Source organism: Enhydra lutris, unplaced genomic scaffold, assembly GCF_002288905.1.
Source record: "Enhydra lutris kenyoni isolate GAN:26980312 unplaced genomic scaffold, ASM228890v2 scaffoldscaffold4, whole genome shotgun sequence".
Taxonomy (NCBI): domain Eukaryota; kingdom Metazoa; phylum Chordata; class Mammalia; order Carnivora; family Mustelidae; genus Enhydra; species Enhydra lutris.
Genome location: NW_019154088.1, coordinates 61,467,053 through 61,486,350, shown reverse-complemented (window position 1 = coordinate 61,486,350; position 19,298 = coordinate 61,467,053).

Genomic DNA, 19,298 nt, shown 5'->3' with positions numbered 1-19,298 from the left:
GTGTGTGTGTGTGTGTGTGTCCCTGCATGTATGCATTTACAACCTTAATTTATATTCAACCTAGCAACAGTATTTTAAAATTATTTGTGTGCAGTATACTTTACTCATGTGCATATAATTTAAAAATAATACATCTAAATGCTTTCAACTGAATTTCTCTCAGAATATATATCATATTAACTTGGCTTATAGATCGTGCTCAAAATTATTCTTAAAGAACATGCTTGGTTGGTTTCACTGGAGCCAAAATTTTTTTTTGAATATTCTAAAAAGCAGGAGAAGGAAATAAGACAAATTGTACTGTTCATGTTCTGTGGCACAAGCTAGAGAAATATAATTGGGCTTCAGGCCAAATTCTGAAGGCAATCGGAGCTGCTTATGTCAATTGGGCATAATTATTCCTCAGCTCCTGTTGACAGAAAGAAAAATTGATAGTGATCTGCTTCTCAATGCTGGGGATTCAGAGAGAATATTTGGGCTCCAGTTATTGCAGATGGGTGCATGTAGAAGGCATGGAGTTGTCATTTGTGGGGAGCAGGGAATCCTCCAGTTTGCAGGAGTCCTTATAAATCAGCTGCCTTAGGCCATCTGTTCTATGGCTCAAGGCAGCACTAGGCACTCAGTAAATGTTTGTAGAGTGAATAATGAATCTTTCCCAGAGACCTTCCTGAAAGTGTGTGTCTGCCTTTTCTTCATGGTCCGTTCTCTGGTGACCGTCCACGGGGAGGTGCAAGGTCTGTGCCGCACAGGCTTAAGGCCACACTCCTAGATTTGTATTCAGGAAATGTTTATTGCAACTGTTAGGCACTAGGGGCTGTGTTAAGTCCCAGAGGGCTGGTTGATGAGAGCCCACCTGGAAAAATGTGTTTGTCCTGAAAAAGGAGAGCTTGATGTCTGAATAAAGGCTCCAGTAAAGCAGAAGTGTAACAGGAAGACCTGGGAGGGAGAAGGAGCCTCAGCCTGCTGATTTCTTTCGACTTCAGGGTCCTAATCTGTCCATGCAAAAGGTTCTTAATGCCCAGTGCGTTTCTTCCATCTGGACCCTGCATTGTACTCCCTGCTTCCTTGGAATCCTTATGCTATCATTTTCGTATGCTCAGTTATAGTTTCCCAATAAATGTGCTGAAGTCTTTTACGTGAACAACAGCAGGCCCTTAATTGGCTTCTAAATTCCCCTTTAGTTTCCATTCTTTCCTTGTCATTTCCTTCACGCAGCAAATCGAGAGGGTTCGTTTACTCAGGTCACCCCTTCCTCGTGCCAACCCCCCCCCCACCGCCACCCTTGCGCCAACCCTTGGGCGGGGCTCCTGCCTCTCCTGCTGTGCTGGAACTGTCCCCGTGAGGGTCACTCGTATCTGCCTGCTGCATTCATGTTTAAGGCCACACTGTTAATATTTGGGTGGCATTTGACCCTGAAACTCTCCTTCCTGTCTTCCGTGACCTCATACGCTCTTGATTTTTCAATTACTTCCCTGGTTCTTTTCTCTCAGGCATCTTCACAAGCAACTCTTATTCCATCTGCTTTTTAAATGATTTCTTTCTGAGGTTTAGATTTTGGCCACCTCTTCTTTCCACTCTACTTACTTTTAACCAGGTGATTTCATGCACTCTCACGTCCTTACTCAGCCATTATCCATGCCAGCCATTCCCAAATCTGTTATTTCCAGCCTAGATTCCTTTCCTGAGCCAGACCTCATACCTACTCCATGTTTGATTTCTCCACTGATATGTCCTCCAGGAACCTCCAAGCCAACAGTGAAGAGGTGAGCTCTTCACTTAGCCCCCACATACTGCTTTCACCCCACCTTGGCGCGTGATCATTCCATACTCAGTTACCTAAGTCATTCCACAGTTAACTAGGTGCTGTGTCTCATCAATCCTGCCAACTTGGTTTTCCAGGGACTTACCCTTTTCTTCATTCCTACTCTCATTAACTCAGGGCAGGCCTCACCATTTTTTTTTTCCACCATTTTCACCTCACCATTTTTAGTTTTCACGTCTCTGGCTGGCCTGCCACCAAGCTTGCCCACTGTTGTGTGTGTCTACCTGCACCCCCCCGAGTTCATATGTTGAAGCCCTAACCCCCAGTGTGACTTGTTTGGAGATGAGGTCTTTAAGGGAATAATGAAGGTTAAATGAAGTCATAAGGGTGGGACCCTGACTTAATGTGGCTGCATGAAAAGAAGGTGACAGCAGGGATGTATATGACACAGGGAAAACACCACGTGGGGACACAATGAGAAGGTGGCCATCTAGAAGCCAAGGAGAAAGGCCTCAGGATCATCCCACCTTGACCTTGGACTTATGGCCCCCAGAACTGTGAGAAAATAAATTTCCGTTGTTTAAGCCACCCAGTCACTTGTATTTGGTTAGGGCAGCCCTACCTGACTAATATACATCCTTAAATAGGTTCTTCCAATATCATATTTGATCGTATCACTGTGTGCCGTCTGGCTAAATGACAGAATGTTCCAAGCTCTCTCTCTCTCCCTTTGCAAATGTTCTTTGCTTGGGTAAGTTGCTCTGCATTGTCCAGACCATCCCCTTCCCCGTTAACTTCAGTTTACCTTTTGTGACCTGACTCTTGCCTTCCTTGACCATGGGGTGATGTCCCAGAGCTTCCATAGACCTCAGCTGTCCCCCTTCCCAGATGGTGAGCTTTTGAAGGCTAGGACTGAGGTCTTACTCATCTTTCTATTTTTAACAATTTTTAACAATTTTTAACAATTTTTAACTCTGCATGCTTTTAACTATTTTTAACTATTTTAAACTATTTTTAACTATTTTTAACTCTGCGTGCTTAGGATATAGTAGGTATCAAAAATGACTTTGGGTGAATGAGCAAAGAGTAAAACTATTTATTTTCAGGGATACAAAAGAAAATTTGACAAATCACTGTGTTACCAGAGTGATAAAAAGACAATCAGGGAGTAGTCTTTTTTTGGGTCCACTTTACATTATGATCTATTGGACTTACACATGCTGGTGGCCCAAAGACCAAGAACAACATTATCCTTAATGTCATCATTGTAATAACAGAAGAAGTTTTCATTTATTGAGTCCATACTGTATACCTGAAGTGTGCCATGGATTACTAAAGTGTTCTGAGCCCCATTCTAATGTGTATGTGCAAGCTCTTTCCCTAACACCAATAATTCTCGAATACAAGATAGACATCCTACAAAATCAATTCCATCACTACCTACGCAGAGATAGTATCAGATTCCATAGGTTAAGGGCTCAGTCTCATAAGATTGCCCCATCCCACTGCAGATGCTAACCACAAGTAGTATGTCCCCACTAGTAGGGTGGCAAAGCATCCATCTGTCCAACTTGGCTACAAGTTGGAGGTTCTAGCAAGCCTCTCCCTTGGGTTTAATTTGCTAGAGCAAATTCTGAGCTCACAGAACTCAGGGAAACACTTACACTTCCTTATACACGTATTAAAGGATGCGATAAAAGATACAGATGAATAGCCAGATGAAGAGATACAGATGGTGAGGTTGTGGGAAGGGGTCCCAAGCCTAGAAGCTTCTATCCCCATGGAGTTGGGATGCATCACTATCCCGGTACATGGATGTGTTCACCCACCTAGATGCTCCCCCAAACCCATGCTACTGGGAATTTTATGGAGGCTTCCTCATGTAGGCATGATCAATGATTAACTCTACTTCCAGTCTCTCTCCCATCTCTGGAAAGTGGGGAGTGGAGCTAAACGTCATGCTTCTAGTTATGGCTGTTCTTTCTGGTGACCAACTGCCTTTGGGGAGCTACCCAGGAGGCCACTCAGAGATGCCTCATTAGAACAAGAGATACTCTGGTAGTCTTATCCTATAGGAAATTTCAGAACCATTTTAGGAGCTCTGTGCCAGGAACTTGGAGCAGAGAAGAATATAGATACTTTCTATTTTCTCACAGTTGTATGTAAAATCTTTCATTTAATCCTCACAACCTCTCCCACAAAGTAACTGTTTATTATTATTGACATTTTACAGATGAAGAAACTGAGGCCTAGAGAAATTCAGTAACTCACCCCAGATTGTTAAGTGGTGAAGCTGGAATTCAAACTCAGCTAATACTTTGTTTGCTCACCTACATTTCCTAGTCCTCTTGCTGTTCTTTCTAGTCTAGATGGTGTTATATAACTATGTCTGGTCTATGAGCCATGCCAGCATTCTTAGCCTCTGAGTTCTGTGAGACATGATGTCTGTCAGTTTGGGGCTGAGGCATGATTCTTTAGCATCTCTTTCCCCCTGCGGTGAACCCTGAAGCCCCATCTTGAGAGAGCAGAGTGTCCATCAACCTGGGACCCTGAATGACTAGAAGGAACAGAACCTCCAGCTGGCAGGCAATAAGAATCTTGTCATTCTAAAGCTACCGAGATTCTGAGATTTGTGTCACTATAGCATGTTCAATTCTATCTTGACCACTAAAGACCCTGGTCTGCCTCTACAAAGGGCGGTCCTGGTCCCATTGCAGTAGTCTCATCCCCTGCATAAGGAGAATGTGCAAAGTGAAAGGGAGACCTAGGACTTCTCAACAATCTAATCATCTGGACCAACACAGAGGAAGATGGCTGGTTGCCAGCTGCTCAGGTCTTACTGGGTTACTACGTGCACGAAGTGTACTGAAGTATCATCTACTTGAAGACCTTACATGTCTAAGTTGGAGAGACAAGAAGGATGAAACTGTAATCAGCAAAAATACATACAAATACAGGCAATAATTATGTGAATGCATTGTGGAGGTGGTTAGCCACCAAATGATATTAACTATAGTAAATTAATGATACTAATAAAGGATAAGGAGTACAGACCTTGAACTAGCACTTCAAAGTCGGAGGAGTTTATGGCAGCGTTTTTCAATCTCAGCATTATCAACATTTTGGGCCACTGGAAAATAATTCTTTGTTGTGGGGGTTGTTCTATGCATTGTAGGATGTTCAGGAGGTTAGCAGCTTTCCCTGCCTCTAGCTGCTGGTGGCATCACCTTCCAGCTCCAGTGTGACAACCAGTGTCTTCAGACATTGCTGTTAAACCCCCTGTGGGTCCAAATCACTCCCGGTTAAGAACCACTGGTTTATGGAATGCAACTGTGGATGACCTTCTCTCTTACATATTTGCAGTAGGAGGTAGATATGTACAGTGGTGCTTATGTGCAGGTTGAAGGAATGTGGTGCCCACAATATCCTCCCTCCCTGAAAAATCCACTCCGTGGAAACCTTGCCTGAGGATTCCTTATTGCGGGTTACACCAGAGAAACCTTGTTTTCCCTTTTAATGTCTGATATCTTTGGGAAGGATTATACACTGGGCTCTAGCCAGGTTTTAATGCAGCAACAAAATGGGGAGGATCTGAGCATACATTTGAGCTAAGAGAGGGAAAAAAGAAGCAAGACACTCATATTGAAAGAGCATCAGGGTGATGGAGGCAGAGCTAGTCTCAGAAAGGAACCAGGGCTCTACAGTAAGTGTTGTTGTAAGCTGGCCCAGGATGAGAGCCTGGGTGTTTTCATGGCGAGGAGCAGGAGTGAGAGAGGATTTTAAAATGCATGAGGAGAGTGTGCAGTACTGAGTCAGATGCAAGCTTGACGGAACTCCAAGGACACTGGGTTCTGGGGTTGAGGGGATTAAAAAAAAAAAAAACCCAAGGAGAGAAAAGCTTCAGAGCCACGGTGTGTGCAAGGCTCTGCTGGTCTGGCTGTGGCTTCCTTCTGTGGCCTCATCTCACTGTACACCCCCCCATATGTAGGGCTCAGCCGTTGTGGCATTCTTCTAGTTCTTGAAATGGTCTGTGTTTCTTCCTCCTTTTCCATCTGCCTGGAACCATTCCTCCTATCCAGCCCCAGTTTTTATCTATCCCTCTCTTCCTCATGGTTCACAACTGAGTTCCCTCTGTTACTTTCTCTGGGAGGCTTCATAACACCCTGCTCTTTGTAGCACATTTCTTAATCTATAATTGGGTATTGATTTGTGGAATTTCTTTATTACTGACCATCTCTCTCCCAAACTTAAAGCCCTAACCATGGCAGAAAGTGTGGTGATTTTGCTCCTCGTGGTCTTCACAGAACATGACTTCCGGCCTGGAACGTAGTATGTTCTCAATAAATACATTTTGAATGAATTTATGAGGATCAAGATTTTCTGACTTCATAGCTATGACCTGGTTGGGGAGGGGTAGAAAGAATGGTGGGAGGGAAAAAAATGACAACAAAAGAAACAAAATCATCGGGGCGCCTGGGTGGCTCAGTGGGTTAAGCCTCTGCCTTCGGCTCAGGTCATGATCTCCAGGTCCTGGGATCGAGCCCCACATTGGGCTCTCTGCTCGGCAAGGAGCCTGCTTCCTCCTCTCTCTCTCTGCCTGCCTCTCTGCCTACTTGTGATCTCTGTCTGTCAAATAAATAAAATCTTAAAAAAAAAAAAAAGAAACAAAATCATCATACTGAGGGTCATCTTTGTTATTCAAAAAGATTTGTTCTTTATCACAGCTAGGTGACTGAAAAATAGTATTCCTGCCCCATGTGATAATCAAAGTTACATCAGAAAAGTACTAGTGATTAGGTCATGGGACTGTTTGGGCCGGACTCCAACTTCTTGTTTCATTGAGAGTTCAACCCCATTGTTCAACTGGGTTGAACCTGGGTATGTGGGCTCAATGAAACTGTCCGTTGGGCAACAAGCAATTTCTGCTTCCAGGTTTATCTTCCAGAGCCAAAGCAATGGTACAGGAGCAATCCCAGAACCTCTTAGATGCTCAGAGAGTATCCTTGAATGTGTCACATTGTAATGAACTCCAAGGGTGGTTGAGCAGGGGTTTGAACCACCGTATTTGCACAGACTTATTTAGGGTTAACCAGGTAGTGCTGAAGTTCCCATGTGGGCATTTGGCAGTCCCTTTCCATACTTTACATGGTCTGCACTATGAAAGTTGCAAATTCAGTCCTTTTAGATATACCTTGTTTAAGGGGTTAGCAAATTATAGAAAAGAGATGCAAAGAGAATCTTCTGTGAGTTGTTTGTATCAAAGCCTTCATGAGGATCAAGGCTGAGACTTTTTCAACAAATATTTTATTAAGCACTGACTGTATGTCTAGCATTTTGCTAGGGTCTGAGGTTATGGTGTTGAACTAAAATGATGTGAAGTTTACGGACTAGATTTCTAAAATCGTGAGATTGTCTATATGTCTATTTGTCCAACTGGTTATCATCTGTTATCTATCTATTTTAACAAGAAGTAATCTAGAAGTGAAAAAAAAAACTTTCAGATGGGATCTTTGTCTGATTTTGGGATCAAGGTAATGCTGACTTCATTCAATTACAATTTAAACAAAAGAACTGAACTCTTAAGAATAAAAACTCATCGAAAGGAAAGAAAACTTTGCCTGAATAAAGGCAGGAGCAGAAAGCTTTAAAACATTTCAATTATTTTATCTATTCAAGAATGGAGATTGTTTTTCTTGACAAGGATTAACAATGCAAAATGTCCTTCTTTAACTGTTGTTGCTCCTGAATAAGCACACGTGCGCACACACACACACACACATACACACACACACACACACGTGTATGTATGTATACATGATATTTAGGAATTGAGGTGAATTTTGTTCTTCTGTATCTGATGTGAGCATGTTTTACAAGCTCAAAGACAAGACCTGGTAGTGACCTAGAATATTTGATATTGGAACGCTCTTGGGAACTCTAAGTGTAGAGTAGTCATGTTTATCTCTTAGCCTTTCCTGCTTGTTCTGGGACTTCTTCTCTCTCATGACTGCAAGCTATTCTCTCATTAGATATACACATATATAAAAATATGGTTCCATTGTGTGTGTAAGAGACTGCTCTGGATGGCCTTGTAATGATCCTTTTGTCCCTATCTCCTTCATATCTCCCTCCTTATCCGTTGATGTGCTTGGGATGGGGACATTAAAGGTCAGCCATAGGCTTGCTCCAGCATGACTCATGTGACAGTCCAGGCCCTCTGGAAAGCAGATGGCAAGGCAGGATTTTATTAAGGGAAATATCTGGGGAAATATCAGAGAAAGTGGGAGGGAGCTGAGAATCTGCCAGAGACATCAGATCAGGATGCGAGTCTGACCTTGAGTGAAGAAGAGAGGAAATAAAGATTGGATGGAAACACCTAAGAATGCTGAGAAGGTTAAGAGAAGTTCTAGGGAAGTTTAGTGAGGCTCTGGGGGAGTCCTTGTGTCAAAGTCACATGTCAGAGGAATCCCATGTCTCCCAGGAGAGAGCCTGCTTTAGATTCCTTGCTGTGCAGAGTCATTGCCTAGGAAGACTGGGAAGTCATTGCCAGCAGGAAGAGTGGTCTTGGTGCTATGGCATGATGGATTTTAACGGATGTCAGAGCCAGCAGAAACTTGGGGTCCTTGGTCAGTTACATTTCCTGCAGTTGGAAGTTTGGGAGGCCCATTCTGACGGCTGCCACAGCTTATGATTCATTCAGAAGTTGGTTTAGAAAACATGCCTCCTCTTTGCAACAGATGGGAATGTTTTCAAGATTCTAAGGAAACATTTGGCAGGACAGATCCCAGTATCAATTACTGTAATTACTTTCCAGAATGCTGGCTGTCTTCTACAGGGATGAAGTCATAGAAGAAATGATGTTTGTGGAATGGGGTGAATTCTGCTATATGATATGAAGTAGTTTTATAAACCCAAAAATGTGCATGAAGTCTGATCATGGACCCATATATTCTTCCAATTGGAACAATACTAGAAAATCAAGGCAGTAGAATAGTTATGTTCATCTTTTAGCCTTTCCTGTTTCTTCTCTTGCTTCTCTTGACCTTGTGTCAATACTGTACAAGATGCTGATGATTCTCTGGTGAATTAGACACAGGTTCTGCCCTTAAGGAACTTAAATAACCAAAATCCAGGTCCACAGTGGGGTGGAGAGGTGGTACAGAGAATTATTAATGATGAAAAAGGCCAGGGTAAAATGCCTAATATGGGAAAAGAGGGGAAACTAACACTCAACGAGCATCCATTATGAGTCATATATCATGTTGGAGTTTTATATACTTTATTGCATTTAATCTTTACACCAGTCTGATAAAGCAGGTTATTAGCCCCATTTTGCAGATGCACAAACTGAAACTCAAAAGTTAGTATTTTGTTCTGAATCAGAATCAGTCTGACCCCAAAATCAGTGCTCTTGGAAAGCAAACATTAATAACCATGGACCATGCTTCACAATGGCCAGGTCCCCAAAGAAATGCATAAAGGACACGGCCTCAGTGTCTCATCCAGTTCTAGGTGTCTCTGCCGCCCATCCAGCATTCATTAATCCATTCCTCTTTCCCCTTTCATTTTGATTCCCATTATTTCCCGCCCATCAGAAGCCTTTCCTCTAACTTTCATCCCCCTGTTGATTTCCTTTCGCCGCTTTTCTTTTCTCCTCACTTTGGGCTCTTGAGTTTCTGTCTCCCCTTCTCTTCTCCTTCATCTTTCTTGAATTATATCTTCCATGTCGCACTTTTCTATCTCAGCTCCCTTAGCCTGTCTGTCTGTATCATTCATTCTCTGCCTGCACATTATGTCTCTTAAAGAGAGACCCTGTCTTCGAGTACTTGGGCCTCTCTATTTCTGGTTCTGTGTTCAGGTTGTGGGGACAGATGATTTTACCTTCTCTCTAGGTTCAGCCTCTTAATGAGAGAATTAAGGAATTCTTGCTTACTTCTTACTTGCTATTGGAAATGTCCCTTTGTTAGTATGTGAGAGTTTTGACTTCCTATTCTTGTCATCGTAAGATTCTGTTTTTGCCACAGGTTACTGCTTTTGTGAGAACAAAACTCAGCCTGGTAAAGCCACTCTTCCTTCTTTTTTCACTGCCTGGCTCTGTGGGGATGTAATGGCTTTGCAGATGTGCCAGATAGATTTGGATGGCATGGAGTGTGGATTTCCCTGCCAGCTTTAAAAAAAAAAAAAAAAAAAAAACACACATTATTGCCCTGGATACAAATTGAATGAGGAAAAAACATTCTAAATGGATCTTGCTCCCAGTAAATCTCTTATGCTATATGATCACATGGTAATTGCAGCCTCCTTGCTGGAATGTCCCTTCTCTGCTGATGGGCAAGGTGTCCTGACTGGCCATCTTCAGGGAGGAGGAATGCTGGTTTCAAGGGTAAAGGGCAGTGTTTAAAAGTGTTATCTTTAAAAAAAAGAAGTCTCATCATACTTGCTTTTTAAAGGCAGTTTCAGCTTTTGAAAAGTCCTGTGTTTTCTTTTGAACTGGGGAGGAGAAACCAGTGAAACTGTGGATCAGTTTTGCTCCTTATCTTCATTTTCCTTGATTGTCAGACTCCATCCCAATTCTGTGTTTGTCTCCCAAGACTCTAGTGGAATGGTTGCCTTCCAAAATTTCCAAATCTCCTTCTTGAAATATCAGCCATAAAGACGCAGATTACTCTTTTATATTTTGTGGTAAGCATGTTAACCTTTTCAAAGAATGTAATAATCCACACATGAGTTATATAACTCATTTCCCTCTCTTACTCATTTCTTCTCTATTTAATAAAAACTTAAAAGGGTGGAGTCAGATGGTTCCTTCCAAGTAAATCACCTTTTCTTGGCCCCTGGGCTAGAATGGCCCTTTCCCATCCCCATGTGAAACAGCTACTGAAAAGTTAATGGGACCCAAGGCTGAACTAGTGAGCAAGTTATCCAGTTCAAGAGGAATAAAAGTTCCATTGTGCTTTGTGATATTGAGCTTGGGTTTCAGACTTGGGAGCCATGTTTTTGGAGAATTACCCACAAACTGGAATTAATAGAGGAGGACAATATGTGTGGCGAGGTGGCTGAAACCCCATTATGGAAGGACTGGTGAAGTGACTATGCTGGGAAAGAGAAGCGTCTGGAATGGGCAACAGAGGAGAGGCAAATAAAAACAATGTTATACTATACTTACCACAGTGTGGAATTAGTCTTCTAATTTATAACACAGGACATTGAGATGTACCAGTAATAAGAAGGATGCTTTATTGAATATTTCTTAAGCTTAATGAGTTATATTCATTTTTGTCTGTTTTAATCATCATAACAACCTCAAAGCTAGGCATAATTATTTCCATTTAACAGTTAAGAAAATTGAGGCTCGGAGAAATTAGGAATCTAGTCCAAGGTCAGGCAGTTCAAAAAGGCCAGAGCAGAATTCAAACTCAGGTCCCTGTGACTCTAAAGGCAATACCCTTGAGGACAGCATATCTATGTCTCAGAAAGCAGGGGTGGTGAGCAAACACTGCTCAGATGGGGAGAAAAACAAACATTCTTTATTTTATGAATGGCTGTGTCTTTGTACCTTCCCCCGCAATCTGGTGAGAAGCTGCATTACCTCTTATTTCTATGCATTAGCAAGGTGAATGCGTCCCACTCATCTCAATTTATAGAGCAAATGCTGTGGCACGGGTTCAATGGAAATGTTCTCCCTTGCGTTCCAATCTAGTGCTGATGTGACAAGGACAGAATTGTCAGAGCAGCTCCTAATTAAATAGTTCAGAGCTTTGTTAGGAAGATGTGGCTGGGTGCGGGACTCACCAGGCAAGTGTTGACATCACAGTTGACACTAATTGGTCCTTTGGCTAGCAGCCTCGGCACAACAGAGGGACTGGACACCAAGGGGAGGGAAGGGCCATCAGGCTTGCTGAAAACACTTCTGAGGCATACCCAAAGACCATCCTTATTGGTCATGAATGGGATTCTCATAGACACCAGGATCGAGCTCGTCACTTTGGCTTTTCTCCTTCGGAAAGTCAGCATCCTTCTAGACCCAGGGTACTTTCATTGGTTTACTTGTGTACAAACACACAGGTTCATGTGTGTGTGAACTCAGAGACTGGGGTGGAACTTGGTATAGTACCCTGTTGAGGGTGTTTCTGTTATAGAAGCAGGACTAACGTCTTGAATTAATTTTCCTCCTTTTGGAATGTGGAAAGTATTGAGGGGACCAGGCCACAGAGCTTTCTGCATAAAAATAAAAAGGAATTCTTGTGCTTGTGTGTTAATAGCCAGAGCAGGTGAAAAGACGTGAATACCTTTTGTGTTGGGTCCCAGCTTCTGTCCCAGAACTTCTGTGTTGACTTTTCACTGCACTGTCGGTCCTTCCTGGCTCAGGGACTAAGGGATTCAGGGGCTGGCCCTGTTTCATGCCCAGTACCATGCAGGCCACCTTGAGACAACAAAATGCTAACACAAATGACAAGTCTTCAAAACAGATTCAGAAATCTGTTACATACCAGGTTTCTGGGCCTGTCACTGATTTGTCTTTATACTTTGCTCCCTGAGATCCTGAAAGAAAAAAAAATAATATTTTGGTTTCACAAGGGATGTGACTATGACTATGAAGGTCTTGTGTGAGGTCTTACAGTTGGTAAGAGCCAGGATAATGACGTGTTTCCATTCTTTTGGCCCTAACCTTAATCCTTTTCTGCCATGTGACTTTCCTTATGGCATTTCCCTCTCTTACTCACTAGTTTTCCTGCAGACTTCACTTTGGAGGGCTGTATGTCTGTTCAGGATGGTCTTCCTTGTCACCACATCACTTTAATCAAGTTCCCAAATTTGCTTTTTATGTTTGATATCATATACATACCCTATAAAAACACAAGGTAATTAAAAAAACACACACACACAGAAACAACTGAATGGTGGTTAACCTGATCCCCAGATACCACACTATCTGACTTCCATCAGACAGACAGCTAGAATCTTGTCTGGGCCTCCTTCTCCATAACCCTGGGTAAGTGAAGAAAAGCACTGTGACTGCCATTCCAGTCACCCACCTACGGGTCTGGCATGGATTAGACTTCAGGATTGATGTGTGTCCTATGAATGAGGCGTGCATACTGAGCATTTGTAAGATTCTAGAAATAATGTGACCATTCCTTTACCTATTGGTTTTGACTTGTTCATTTATAACCTAGTTACTGAGTAATACATTTTTTAAAATGTTCATTTCCTTTTCAATCTCCCGTACATCTTACATTCAAACCTGCCTCTGGCCCCAGTGGAATTCCATCAAAGGAAAGGAAGTTTATTATTTATTTATTTATTTATTTATTTATTTTTTATTTTGTTGGCACTTGAAGCAATACTTTAAAAGTTTGGACTCATAAGCAGCAGTAAAAATGTTTTTATTGTGTGACGCTCTTTCACCTATGGACGTAATAAGTTGTTACATTTCCTAGAAGGATGTTTTCACGCTTCCTAAATCTAGTCTGGGTTACTAGAATTCTGGAATGCCGTGTATTCTGGCTTCCTACTCTGTTGCAGTCAGCCTAACTCCATTTCTGTCAGTGCTATTAGATGGCACAACCATCTTGTCTTTCAGTCACTGGGGCCGCTGACCTTGTTGTGGTTCCTCCTGACACCCTCCAGTGGGCTGAGCTGGGACCCTTCCTCCCAGCTGGCTAGCGCAGGATGTGTGATCTCATTCCTGGGGGCCTACCTCGGGACCGGCTCCTTTGGCTTTGGATTTCGCTGCTTGAACACCAAGTGCATGACTCTCTCTTCCGACTCTGAGAGAACATCAAGTGGCTCTGCTTTGGGAAGGAAAAGGATTCATTCAATGAACTTACTGACACTTAATACCTTATCAGCCAGGGACCAGGGGTTCCTGACTTGCAGGGGTTCCTTATTCTCGAGTAATATCACCTTCGTGTCTCAGGTTAAAGCAACTGTAGCTTCTCTAAATGTGATTTTTGGTCCACATGCAACCTTCCTACCGAGGAGGGACAACCTCTTTGTCTTTCAAGAGTGGCATCGTGGGTGGGCTGGGACATTTCCCTGGGATGTACCATCTAGCACAGTGGGCTACAGAAATAGCTTTGAACTTCTGCTTTCAACATGGCTGGGGAGTTATACATGGGAATTTCTAGCTCAGGGAGAGGAAAATACCTTCTTTTTTTTTTAATTATTAATTTCAGAGGTAGAATTTAGTGATTCATCAGTTCCCTGTAAGACCCAATGCTCATTACATCAAGTGCCCTCCTTCTGTTTTAAAAGGAAAGATAACATGCTTTATTATTTGAGTAGCAAATAAACATTACTTGAGATTTGTGTGTGTGTGTCTCAAAGAATAGTTGTTTTTAAAAGATTCTTTTATTCATTTAGCCAAGAGATATTTAATATGCTCCTTCTATTTAATAATAATGACAAAATTTATAAAGCCTTTACTTGGTACCAGGCCTGTGCCAGGTATCTTACAACAGTATCTTATTTGACCCTCTCAAAAATTCTGTGAAAAAGGTATTATTATCAGTCCTATTTAACAAATGAGGAAAGAGAATCTTAAGAGGTTAAAGAAAATTGGGACGCCTGGGTGGCTCAGTTGGTTAAGCAGCTGCCTTCGGCTCAGGTCATGGTCCCAGCGTCCTGGGATCGAGTCCCACATCGGGCTCCTTGCTCATCAGGGAGCCTGCTTCTCCCTCTGCCTCTGCCTGCCATTCTGTCTGCCTGTGCTTGCTCTCTCTCCCTCTCTCTCTCTCTGACAAATAAATAAATAAAATCTTAAAAAAAAAAAAGAGGTTAAAGAAAATGAAGGGCAAAAAGCTAATAAGTGTTATGGGGGATATCAAAAAGAGATAACTTATGCCTTAGAAGTCTAGAATGTTAGAATAAGAAGGAGCCCTAGGGATCTCCCATTCAACCATCTCATGTTATAGAGAAGCTGGAAAGGTTCAATCACTTGCCCAAGGCTCCTTGTAACTAGAGGCAACAAACCCCAACTGTCATCCCATTGTGCCTTCGACTCTATATTGCCTTCCTCTGGGAGTTAGAATATTCTCAAAATGCCACCATTCACCCTGCCCCCCAGCACTGTAAGAGTGAAAGTGGGCATGTGCTTGATGTAGAAATGAGGGCGCATCAGCAGATTGAAAGTGCCATAGGTGCTAAGAGAAGGAAGGGTTCTTTGGGGGCTGCTGCTATTCCAGGAAGGTCTGGTAGAGCCAGAGGCACTTTGGCTCAACCCAAAGCAGGAGGAAGAGCTGAATTTTGAGGGAGAGAAGAAAACAAGTATTCTAACCACCAGTCAAAACAAAAACTTTGAGTTTTAGGGAGGAAATGAAGAGGAGATGTGCTTGGTTGGCAGAGGACTCCTGTAAGGGAGTGATAGGAGGCAGATTATTCTGAGGTTTGCATGCCACGTGTGTCAGGGACAGGATGAAGGCAGAGTGAGTGGGTTCTGGAAATATCCTGGATGTGAAATGAGGAGGTCTTAGACAAGAGCAGTGGCCACGGGAGGATGGAGAAAGGGCATTTTCATGTAGTGACAAGATTTAGGGCATTTCAGGGAGAAATATACATTTGGGTAAATAAGCACGTGCTGGGAGGACGAGGTTGGGTGGGAGTAAAGAGCTACTTTGGGAAACAGGAATGATGTGGTTCAACTTTGGGGTCGTAACCAGGTGCAAGGCCCCAGGGCTGAATGCAGCTGATTTGCACCCTATTGATTTTCCTGAGCAGACCATTTTCACCTTATCGATTTTCTGCATTTATTGGCCTGTGTTTTCTTGTTGGCTAGAGGTCACTTTGTTCCCTTTAGATTCATTTTTGGCCTCTTGCTACTTGCTCTTGTTCGTGTGTGCTGCTCCAATCACGACTACCAGTGACTGACCAAATGTGACATTTCCAGTTTGGACAGTTCTATGTTTGGAGGGAAGTTGAGCGTGCAATCAAGAAGTTGAACTTATGGAAAAGGGGGCTTAGCTTAGCCGTCCTGACACAGGTGTCACCGTGGGTAGTAGCGTAGCGAGACTGGGATCACAGGAAAGTGCCATTATCCACTTGCTGAACTCGTGGGTGGGCCATTAGGGGCAGGTGGGACAGTGAGTGGCATTGCCTGCTCACACCGCTTTCTCACTCCCATGGTTACAGCTGAGCCAAGTTTGTTGTGAAATGACCCTGGACAAGCTGACTGCATTACCCTGGGTTCAAATTTCATCCTCTGTAAAGTTGAAAAGTTGGTGTTGATGTGTGATTCCCCTATCTGGCTCTTCCCACTTATTAAAATCCTATCATCCTTCCCCAACTGGTTCAGATTCAGTCAATCTAGGGTGGAGCCCTAGGAGTCAGGAAGTCTAAGGAACTCTTTAGGTGATTCTAACAAATGGATCTGAGGCCTGGTTTTTATAGACCTCTGGTCTGTGTGTCCCCCAGAATCCTTCTGGTTTTCTCTATTTACCTTTTTTCTTTGGGTTCAGGGGGCTTTCAGGAGATACTATCTGCCCTTTCAGTGAGGAGCTTCTAATTCCCCATGCTTCATATAAATAAGACATTTTCCCCTCTTATAGAAAACCTGCTTTTCTACCTTAATAGGCATATAATATACTGTATCACCCATTCTGACACTGTATATATTTAACTCATATTTCTGTGAAATGACAGTGTTTGGTTCCAGGTAAAGGAATTCCAAGCACCAACAATCAGGTAGAGGAAACAACTTAGGAGGTTTGGGATGTGACTAGGTCTTCCTGGGAGGGAGTCTGTATAAGGGCAGCTCAAAATTTTGGCTCCATTTTATTCTCCCTGACCTTCCCAGGAAGAAGATAGGAAACCACAGCATATTTAATTTCTTCCTATGTATAGAATTTATGCCTCTTGCCAGCTCCCAAATTTAAATAATCTCTAAGCAGTGCAAGTGCTTTGGTCTTATGGAAAGCTTCCCTGGAGGATTTCTTCCCTAGGAATAATAATAATGGATGATAATGGCAATAGCTATCTTTACTGAGTTTACTATGGTCTATATACTCTGTGTTAAGTACTTTTGTATTATCATCTCCATTTAATTTTCACAAAATCCATTTGAGAGAGATACAATGGCTATCTCCATTTGAAAGATGAGCAAATGAAGTGTAGAGAGATTAAGTAATATACCCACAATCACATAGCTAGTGAGCAGTGGAATAAGTATTGAGTCTAGCTCTCTAAGTCCTTGAGCCTGAGGATTGAATCATCACACTGTGTTGCTTGCACCATGTGATCTCATGCAGGCAAGGAAAGAGCAGGGCATGATCAGCAGGAGGCCCTGGATTTGGATCCCCAGATATCTGCCTATATTTCACCGCCTTTCTCTGTATATACATCTCAAGTCAAATCAAAACATAGGTATTTCCTGCCAGGTGAGAAGGAATGTGACAACCAAAAATAGGTTTTCTTACTGTGTGTGTTAACTTCAGGTGAATTGTAGAGCTTTTGCCTGTATTTGCATGTGCAGTGCATGCTTTGAGACCAGCATAGAAACCCTCTGAACTCTCCTGCCAATCTTGTGTCTGAGGTTTCTAGTTAAACTCTGTCTGGGATCCTTCTTTCACTAAGTTTAATTTCACTAAGATTAGGGAACATACTTGGTATGACATCTATTCCTTAAAATTTGTTAAGATTTGTTTTGTGGTCTGAAACGTGGCCTTTCTTAGTGAATAGTCTATGTTCATTTGAAAAGACTATGTTTCTACTTTTGTTCAGTCAAATATCCTATTAGTGCCAATTAACTTAAGTTAGTTGACAGGGTGGTTCTTACAGATTTTTCTGTTTTCTTATTCTATTAATTGCTGATAAGTGTTGAAGCAATTATAGTTGTGAATTTGTCTATTCTTTCATTTTGACTATATTTTGCTTATAGTTGGTCTTGCTTTTTATACAATTGGACAATGTCTGCATTTTAATTGGTGAATTTAGACCACTTATAATTAGTGTGGCTATTGCTGTGGTTGCTTTAAAATTGACCATCTAGATAGTTGTTTTCCATTTTCTCCATCTGTTTAAAAAATGTTTCTCTTTTTGTATGCTGTTGAATTAAATATGTTTTATGATTCCGTTTTGGCTTATTATTTATATATTGTATTTTAAATGTTTTAGTGACTGCCAGTGGATTTGCAGTGTGCAACTTCATACATCCATATTTATTCAGAATCCATCTTCAAATAATACTATACCTTACAACAGTATATTCTTAATGCTTCCATTTTCTTTGTGCTATTTTTGTTATATATTTTGTTTTACACATGATATAAACACACAATGCATTGCTACTATTTTTACATTAGACAAGCAGCTGTTTTTAGAGCCTTAAAAATAAAAAAATAATTTTATCTTTACCTTTATTTATTCCATTTCAGGAGCTTGTCATTTCTTTGTGTGGATCCACATTTCTGTCTAGTATCCCATTGCTTTTGCCTGAAAGTTTTCTTCTAATGTTTTTTATAGTACAGACCTGCTGGCAATGAATTCTCTCAGTTTTTGTTTGTCTGAAAAAGTATTTCTTCTTAATTTTTGAAAGATATTTTTGCTGGTTATTTTGCTGGGGTTTCCCCCCCCCCCCTTTTCTTTTAACTCTTTATGTCACTCTGTTGTCTTCCAGCTTGCTTGGTTTCTGACAAGAAGTTTCCTGTAATTCTTATCTTTGTTCCCTTGTATGTATCTTTCCCGCCAGATCTCTCTAAGATTTTAAAAATTTGTCTTGTGTTTTAAGCATTTTTAATATGATATACCCAATTTCTTTTTGACTTTGTATCTTGATAGTTATTATTTTCCTTTCTTTTTTGTATTTCTTTTTGTATTTCTTGTAATTTTTTAAAATTTTTAACATCTTAATTAGCACAGAGTAGTCTAAAAATTGTTTTTGTGCCTGAAATGAGCATGCCTTTCCTTCTGCTAGGCTTTTAGTTAATTGGGTTGGGGTTTGTTGCTCTCATGGTTTGCCACAGTGCCTTGTAGGCTTAAAATTCCTGTGGCATTGCTTTGTGTTAAAAATGGGGGCTAGTTTGTTAAAAGGTTTTTCTTAATGTCTTCTCCACCCTCAGGTCTCAATATTCCCTTTAAGTTGTGCCTCAGAGAGAGTCTCTCTCCATATTTGTGTAAGTCTTTCAGTGATATTTGATTATTATTTGTCACTTGCTGCTTGTTAGCCTGGTCCTGGGAAGCAGTAGTGAGTAGAGACATGTTCCTTGTCATTCTTTCTTTTTTTTTTTTTTTAGATTTTATTTATTTATTTGACAGACAGAGATCACAAGTAGGCAGAGCAGCAGGCAGATAAGGAGGGGGAAGCAGGCTCCCTGCTGAGCAGAGAGCCCAATGTGGGGCTTGATCCCAGAATCCTGGGATCATGACCTGAGCCGAAGGCAGAGGCTTTGACCCACTGAGCCACCCAGGCGCCCCTGTTCCTTGTCATTCTTATTAGACAGTCTCAGATAGGGCTCATCTGTCTGGGTCGCAGGACAGTGGTACTCTCAGTGCTTCTGCACCTCCAGAGGAAGTTCTGGCTTAGCATTCCCACCTCACCCGT